General features: G+C 43.9%; 1 long non-coding RNA gene across 1 annotated transcript; it reads left to right on the top strand.

The window, feature by feature from the left end:
* The first annotated feature begins 1,166 nt into the window (after positions 1-1,166).
* LOC122462456 lies at positions 1,167-6,145 on the top strand. Its single transcript, XR_006284992.1, has 2 exons — positions 1,167-2,858; positions 4,651-6,145. It is a non-coding gene; the product is annotated as an uncharacterized LOC122462456 (long non-coding RNA).
* The last annotated feature ends 1,160 nt before the right edge of the window (positions 6,146-7,305 follow it).

Below are 7,305 nucleotides of genomic sequence, written 5' to 3'. Positions count from 1 at the left end.
GAACTGCTGCTACACTCACCAGTTTCAACTACGTTTCTGCCCAACCTACAGCTGTAATAATCCACAAATCCCTGGCTCCAAATGGATTTTGATTCCTACAGTTCAGGTAGCTACTGATATTATTTGGGGCAGCTTTCTGCAGAGAAATTACAGAAGCAAGGAGGCTGATGATCTTCCATTTCTCTAAATGCTGGCCCAGCCGCCTGCCTCTCCCCTGTTAGCCCTCAGAGTTGTGGCATTAGCTAATACATTCTTGATTACAGCCTCACTTAGGCAGATGAACTAATGGAAAGTTGCTAAATGCAAAGTAAACAATTAATTATACATTTTATTGTTACGCTGTTTGCGGGAGGGGAGAAAAACCCAAATCCAGAACTGCACTTTTTCTCCACCTCTCTCATATTTTTTTCCTTTTATCATCAAGGCTCCCCCCTCTGCTAATTAGTCGTTAGGGCCAATCTGACTCGTAATGAAGTCAATGAGAGGGGAGGATCCTCATCATTTCCAAGCAGGCACACAACATCTTGAAGGATCAGGTCTTGAGGTCTTTCTGGGAGGAAATCTGTTTGGTCTATTTTGCCCATTGTAAATTCTGTGTGCCAGCCATAGCTGTTCTGTTTGGAATACAGTCATGCCTAAAGACCCCACAAATACTAGGGCCCCACTGCACAATCAGAGACATGCTCCTGCACCAAAGGGCTTACAAACTCAACAGAAAGGACAGACTGAGGATCAGATCCTCGGGTGCTGAATATCGTGATCACTTCATTGAGATAGCTCAGTGGTTTGAGCATCGGCCTGCTAAACCTAGGCTTGTGAGTTCAATCCTTGAGGGTGCCATTTAGGGATCTGGGGCAAAAATTGGGGATTTGGCCCTTCTTTGAGCAGGGGGTTGGACTACATGACCTCCTGAGGTCCCTTCCAACCCTGATATTCTATGATTAATTCTGACTTCAGTAGATTTATACCAATCTACACCACATGGAGCGTTCAGACTGGAAATAAGTCTTAAATATTTAACAGTGAGAGTAATTAACCATTGGAACAGTTTACCAAGGGCCGTGGTGCTTTGTCCATCACTGACAATTTTTAAATCAAGATTGGATGTCTTTTCGAAAAGATCTGCTCTAGGAATTATTTTGGGGCAGTTCTCTGGCCCATGTAATGCAGGAGGTCAGGCTAGATGATCACAGTGGTCCCTTCTGGCTTTGGAATGTGTAAATCACCCCATTTTTCAGATGGGGAGCTGAGGCACAAGTCTGTGAATTGAACCCAGAGCTGGGAATTGAATGCAGTCCCCCATGCCTAAACCCCAGGACCACTTCTCCAGGAGGGGCTGTACATAGATACATGGCACTCCCTCCTTAACTTCAACCACTACGTCGCCCTTCATTTTTAAGGGCCTAACTCAGTCAAAACATTGATTCCAGGCTAACGCTTGTACAAATGATTGTAGGCAGAAAGCAATTTTATTTTACTCAACAAACCTAGCAAAGTGCAAAAAGGAGGGGAAAAAAAGGACAAAACCAAATAGAAATTAGTTTTCCTGCAGATTCTCTGTAGCTGTTACAAAATGAGTTTATATTTCTAAAAAGAAAATTTTGCAGACCGCTGAGCCACAATGCAGAGGATAAGCGAGTTTGCTACTAAATAATCATTCTAAACAAGAGTTATTTAGGTTTTAAGAAAGCCAAAGCAGATTACTGCACAGGGCTCTGAAAGGACTGTGATAATCTTTGTGCATCATTAAAGCATAAACTGAAAATAATCCTTCAATACTTAGGCCTGGAAACAATAACCTATAATGGAGCCATGAACATTTATTATAGTAACCACCTGCAAATGAGCACTAGCATTGACCGGAGAGTCTATAATGCAATTGTCTGGATAACCTGAATACCATGAAGTGTCTAACTGGGCCTTGACTTCAGGCTCCATAACAGCCTGATCATGAAACATAAGAAACATAAGAATGACCATACTGGGTCAGACCAATGATCCACCTAGCCCTGTGTCCTGTCTTCCAACAGTGGCCAATGCCAGATGCATCAGAGGAAATGAAACAGGACAATTATCGAGAGATCTATCTCTGTCGTTGAGTCCCAGCATCTGGCAGGCAGAGGCTTTGCCTCTGTCCTTCGGAAAGGATGTGTTTTAATAACTCCTAATTTTCGGTTATTGGACATTCTGATCAAAGTCATGCTGGAATGGCCTAATAATGGGATGACTTGGGAGTTTGTAATAACTCCCAATATTTGACTTATTTAAAGTCAAAGTTATTTAGGCATCTAACTGCCGTTGATTTCAACGAGGTGCCTAAATATCTCTGAGATCATGGGCTAGTTCTTTCTCTACCTGAAGTCAGTGGGACTAACTAGCCATGTATCTATGCATGTGGGTACTTCTATCAGGTCTATCCCTAGGGTATCTGAGCTCCTAAGGGCAAATTTTCCACTCATGCAAACTAGTGTTAAACTCCTGAACCTGTCAAGTGCAGAGCCCCCTCAAGTCCCATTGACAGCCCTAAATGAATCAGACCAAGAATAAACACCAGATTGCCTGTTTTAGATATTCATAGATTATGTTTAGCACCATTGTAGCGAGGTGCGGATGCAGAAAGGAATCTTAGAAATGTATGCTTGTTTCAGCATTAAGCAAATGTCTTTATTTCCTTTTCATCTTTATTCCAGCGTCAGTGTTAAAAATTCTTGTCTTGAGATATTCAGACAGCTTAGGTGGTATCACTTAGCAACACTTACCAGTAGGTTTATTGTTGCCCATTTTACCGTGGCCTTATTTGCCTTCCCTTGCAGCATTGTAAGAAGAAGGAAGTGCTGCGGCTAAACTAAACAGCACAGGTCAGTGTGTGTGTGTGGGGGGGTAATATATGCAAAGGAGGCTTAGCACTTCCCTCTCCCGACATAGCTCTGTAAAAGCCTGGTCTCAGCATGGCAGGCCGAATCAGCCTGAAGGCTGTGCTGACTCATACCTGACTGTAAAGGCCACAAGCAGCTGAAATTACAACTAAGGATAGGCATAGGACAGGGTCGGCTAAGCCACGCCCCTTTTCCTGTGGCCACACCCCTTTCCCCTTGTACAACAGCACCACAGATGGCTGGCATAAGAGTCTGTCCTTCAGCTCTGTGCTACCAGAGGATCATCCTCATTCTGGCATGGATGATAACCAGAATAATAATAAAAAACAATCACGTTTCTACTCTTTTTCTCACACACACCCTGCTACAAGATTCTATCTGAGAGCATGCAGAATGCAAACTCTATAAACTTACCTTTATTTCTCTCTGAATATATGCTCGATGTAGTAGCCCTTGAGGACTGGACAAGCTGCCTGGCTGCTTGACATGGTGCAGAAATCAAAAAGCACTGAATTTTAGGCTCAGAGATTTACATTTTCTCACTGATAATGTCCATAGCTCATTGCTGGTCACCAAAACATATTTGTTACTATAATTGGCCAAATTATTTATTACAACTGATTTATTTATTTGCTTGTTGTTGAGTTTTTTTTCTCCTGATCATGAAACTGTGTTGATCATGGTGTTTAGAAATGAATCTGCTATTCAAAATGGTTTGGTGAATCACTATTTTTTATAAACATATTGGTGCCCTGATTGATTGTGACCCAATCAAAGGGCATACACCTTTAGTTATCCTGTATTTGGAATTCACCATTGAGCTTTCTGATTGGTCACCTAAATCACATGGTATTGTTTTTCTTCCCTAATGGGTCACACGTGTTCATAGATGGATCCCAATAAAGAGAGATGATCAGGCTGGATTGAAACCTGGTTTTCAGAGTTGACAAAGGGTTCAATGAACTGTCTCCCCTTGTTCCACTAACTCCCAGCAAAGCTCCCTGGAGGATTGGCACGTCCCTCAATGTGGCTATTGGAATTAGTGGACAGTCTCTGAATTTTTAAAATGTTGTTGAAGTTTTTCCACACACAGTTTTGACTGGTTTTGGAAAAAAAATGTTTTGACCCACATTGAAAGCCAGTGGAATTTTTTCAAAACTTCAGGGTTTCCACAGCGTTTCTTCATTCAAACTTCTCAAGCCACTCTGGCGAACCACTTTCCACCAACACACCCAGAAAGGGAGCAGTTAGACAATCCCACAGGGTTCTTTCCCTTTCCCAATGGCATTGTTCATTATGTGCCAGCTCCCTGCAGAGCTCCTTCAGTTAAGACCTTGATCCCTTGTTAGTGAGTCACTGCAGCCTACCTAGATAGCATGCTATAACACCTGCTGCAAACCTTTTAAAACACTGCACAGGGAATGCAGATCCATCCCACAAGGCAGCATCCTGCTTGCTGCCTCTCACCTATGATAAATGGCCCTGTTTAGTAGCTCATAAATATTCGCTTCTACCGCTGGACAAATAGCTTTCATCAGTAATCATTTTGACCAGGGCTACCATCGTTTACAGACTGACATTCCCATGCAGGAGAAAACCCTTTGATTTGATCCTAGTGCGTCTCCAAATGCATGGCCTGATTTTGAAATATCATAAGGGGCAGGGTGTAGCATGTAGCCCAGAATCATTATTTTTCGCACTGGGACTAAAGACCTGTCTGCGTTTTTCTTTTATTTTGGATGATGCTGGATTTAATTCTTTAATTCTGTCCCAGGCCCACAACGTGCTGAGCGCTTCCTGCAAAATACTCGGCACCCTGAAACCCCGCTGGAGTCAATGGGAGTTGAGGCCCCCTAGTGGCTTGGAAGATCAGCCCTTTTGAGCGCCGTTCAGGTGAAACAACTATTCCAAGTGATTTAGTTGGGAATTAGGTCCCACTTTGAGCAGGGGGTTGGACTAGATGACCTCTGGAGGTCCCTTCCAACCCTGATATTCTATGATTCTAAGTGGATTTCGTGCTAGTTACAGGTGCTCTTCAGTGCAGACAGCAAAGATGGAAGCTCCTTCCATCCACCTCCATCAATGTGCTTTGACCCTGGTGTGGAGGGACCATTTCCCAGGCTGAGGCAGGGAGTTGGGGGATTGTTTGAACAACAAGAAACTACACAAGGACACTTTTTTATGTTTTAAGGGATAAACAGGCGAGACACAGGGAGTAACTCATTCTAACTAGTAAGTTCCCTTAGAAACAGCACAAAATATGACAGGCTGATGTGATAGTGCAAACTGTATGCAGCAGTTCCTGGCAAGAGACAGGTGATTAGCATTGGCTCAAGGCAGTCTGTCACTGTGCAAGCTTCCCCTCCTTTCCACACACACAGAGTGTGTCTGCTCTGTGTTGTACAGTTGCACTTCGGAGTTAGAAACACCTTGGGAAAGAAGGTTGTTCAGAACTCTGAAAGGTTCGTAACTTTGAACAGAATGTTACGGTTGTTCTTTCAAAAGTTTGCAACTAAACATTGACTTAATACAGCTTTGAAACTTTACTATACAGAATCAAAATGCTGCTTTCCAATTTTTTTTTTTTGTTTGTAGTTTACATTTATTTAATTTTTTTTTAATTTTGTCTCTGCCACTACCCAATTGTGTGCTTCTCAGTTCCAAATGAGGTGTGTGGTGGACTGGTCAGTTCCTAACTCTAGTGTTCACAACTCTGAGCTTCTACTGTATCTAATATTAATTGAATAGACACATGGGGCAAGTAGATATAATGCATGCTAGTGAACAATAGAGGGCATTCAGGAGAATTAAGGAGAACTTTGCTAGAGCTCTTTATTTACACTTTGTGAGTGTGCTACAACAAATGACGAGATCTAACCCTACTGAGTGCTTCCTAAGTTCTTGTCAAAAATGCAGTATTCTCCCAGTGCCCTTCAGTCCAGGCCTGGAGTATCCATTACTGTTGTAATCATCCAATTTTTCCAATGCACCTCAGTCCTGATCTACCACTGACTAGTCTAACAATATCTCTCTTGAGCAAACAGTGACTATGGTCTAATTCTTGGCCAGCACCTACATACTGTGGAAATTGGAGCCATATACGCATCTGAGAGAGACTGAGAAAACAGACGCTAACCCATGGCATCAACTGGACGTGTGGCATCAGATCAGCAATTTATCTATGTGCCAGAATGCATCTAGAAATGACTATTGATTTTGCTTGTTAAAATAGACTCTGTAATGTTACAATAAAATACATCATGACAGGGCAGCGGGCAAGTTTAGCACTCCTTTCCCAGTGCAATAGATATAAGGCCAGACCCTCTGCTGCTGGAAATTGGTGCAGCTCCGTTGAAGTCAGTGGAATGATGCTGATTTACACTAGCTGCGGAGATGGCCCGTCATTTCTTAATTGGCCAGGTTCCAGTTGAACACTAGTGTTCATTAAAGGCCATTGCTGCAAATAGTCAATAAAAACAAGCTGACGCATTAGATCGAGCTAGCGCAGCCCTGATGCAGACTCCTGGCAGCGTCGTCTCAGTCGCTGTCTTTGACCTCTCATGCTCGGACTCTCTGAAGCCTTCCCTAGTCCTCTTATTCCAATGGCTTCTGCACTCCACTGCACCTCGCTACTTGTCCCAGTCACACATTCCCTGACAACCTTCCTGCTCCACTCTGCTGTTTCCTGCCTTTACCTAGCCTCAGTAGCCTTTCCCCTCCCTCCGGGGTGGTCTGTCTGTGGTGGGCCTGCTCTCACCCTCACTGGGCAGGCAGGCTTTCGGCACTATCGGCTAAGTCTAATCCATCCAGATACGATTTAGGGAGAACGAATGATCTTGGGACTAAGGCACCGCACTATAAATCTCAAAGGAATCGGTGTGTCAGTTGTGCCCCAGGCTTCCTGTGTGATCTCAAGCAAGTCACTTAAATGTTCTGTGCCTCAGTTTCCCCCTCTGTTACGCATGAGGGGACAGCAATGGCCTGCCTGACAGAGCATCAATTCACTGATCAGTGTGTGGTGCTTTGGGATCCTTGGATGGAAGGCTGTACAGAAGTGCAACGTTATGTAAAGGCACCCAGTTCTGCTCCAGCTATCCCTGACTATGATTCCCACCTTTCCCCTCCCACATTTCCTATGCGTTCAAATCTGTACCTGTGCAACAAGGCTTGTCTCTGGCTCTGCCATAACTCCACCTCTGCTCAAGCCCTCATCCGTGCCTTCATCTCCTCCCCCCATGTCTATGTCGGCTCCCATCGCCAAGTCCCAGTTCCCCAGCTATGAAGAAGGCTGCCACCTATCTTTTCATGTGCATGAAGACATGTGACTGTTGCTCTCCCATTCTAACACAACTCTGCTGTCTCCTCATTCTTCTTCCCCAACTTATCTTTGGTCCTTTTTCAGTGTCTGGTCACTACTGGCACGGGAACC

This window comes from Chelonia mydas, chromosome 11 (genome assembly GCF_015237465.2).
Source record: "Chelonia mydas isolate rCheMyd1 chromosome 11, rCheMyd1.pri.v2, whole genome shotgun sequence".
Lineage (NCBI taxonomy): Eukaryota > Metazoa > Chordata > Testudines > Cheloniidae > Chelonia > Chelonia mydas.
The sequence above is the reverse complement of the archived record's forward strand: the minus strand, read 5'-3'. Positions and strand labels throughout refer to the sequence as shown.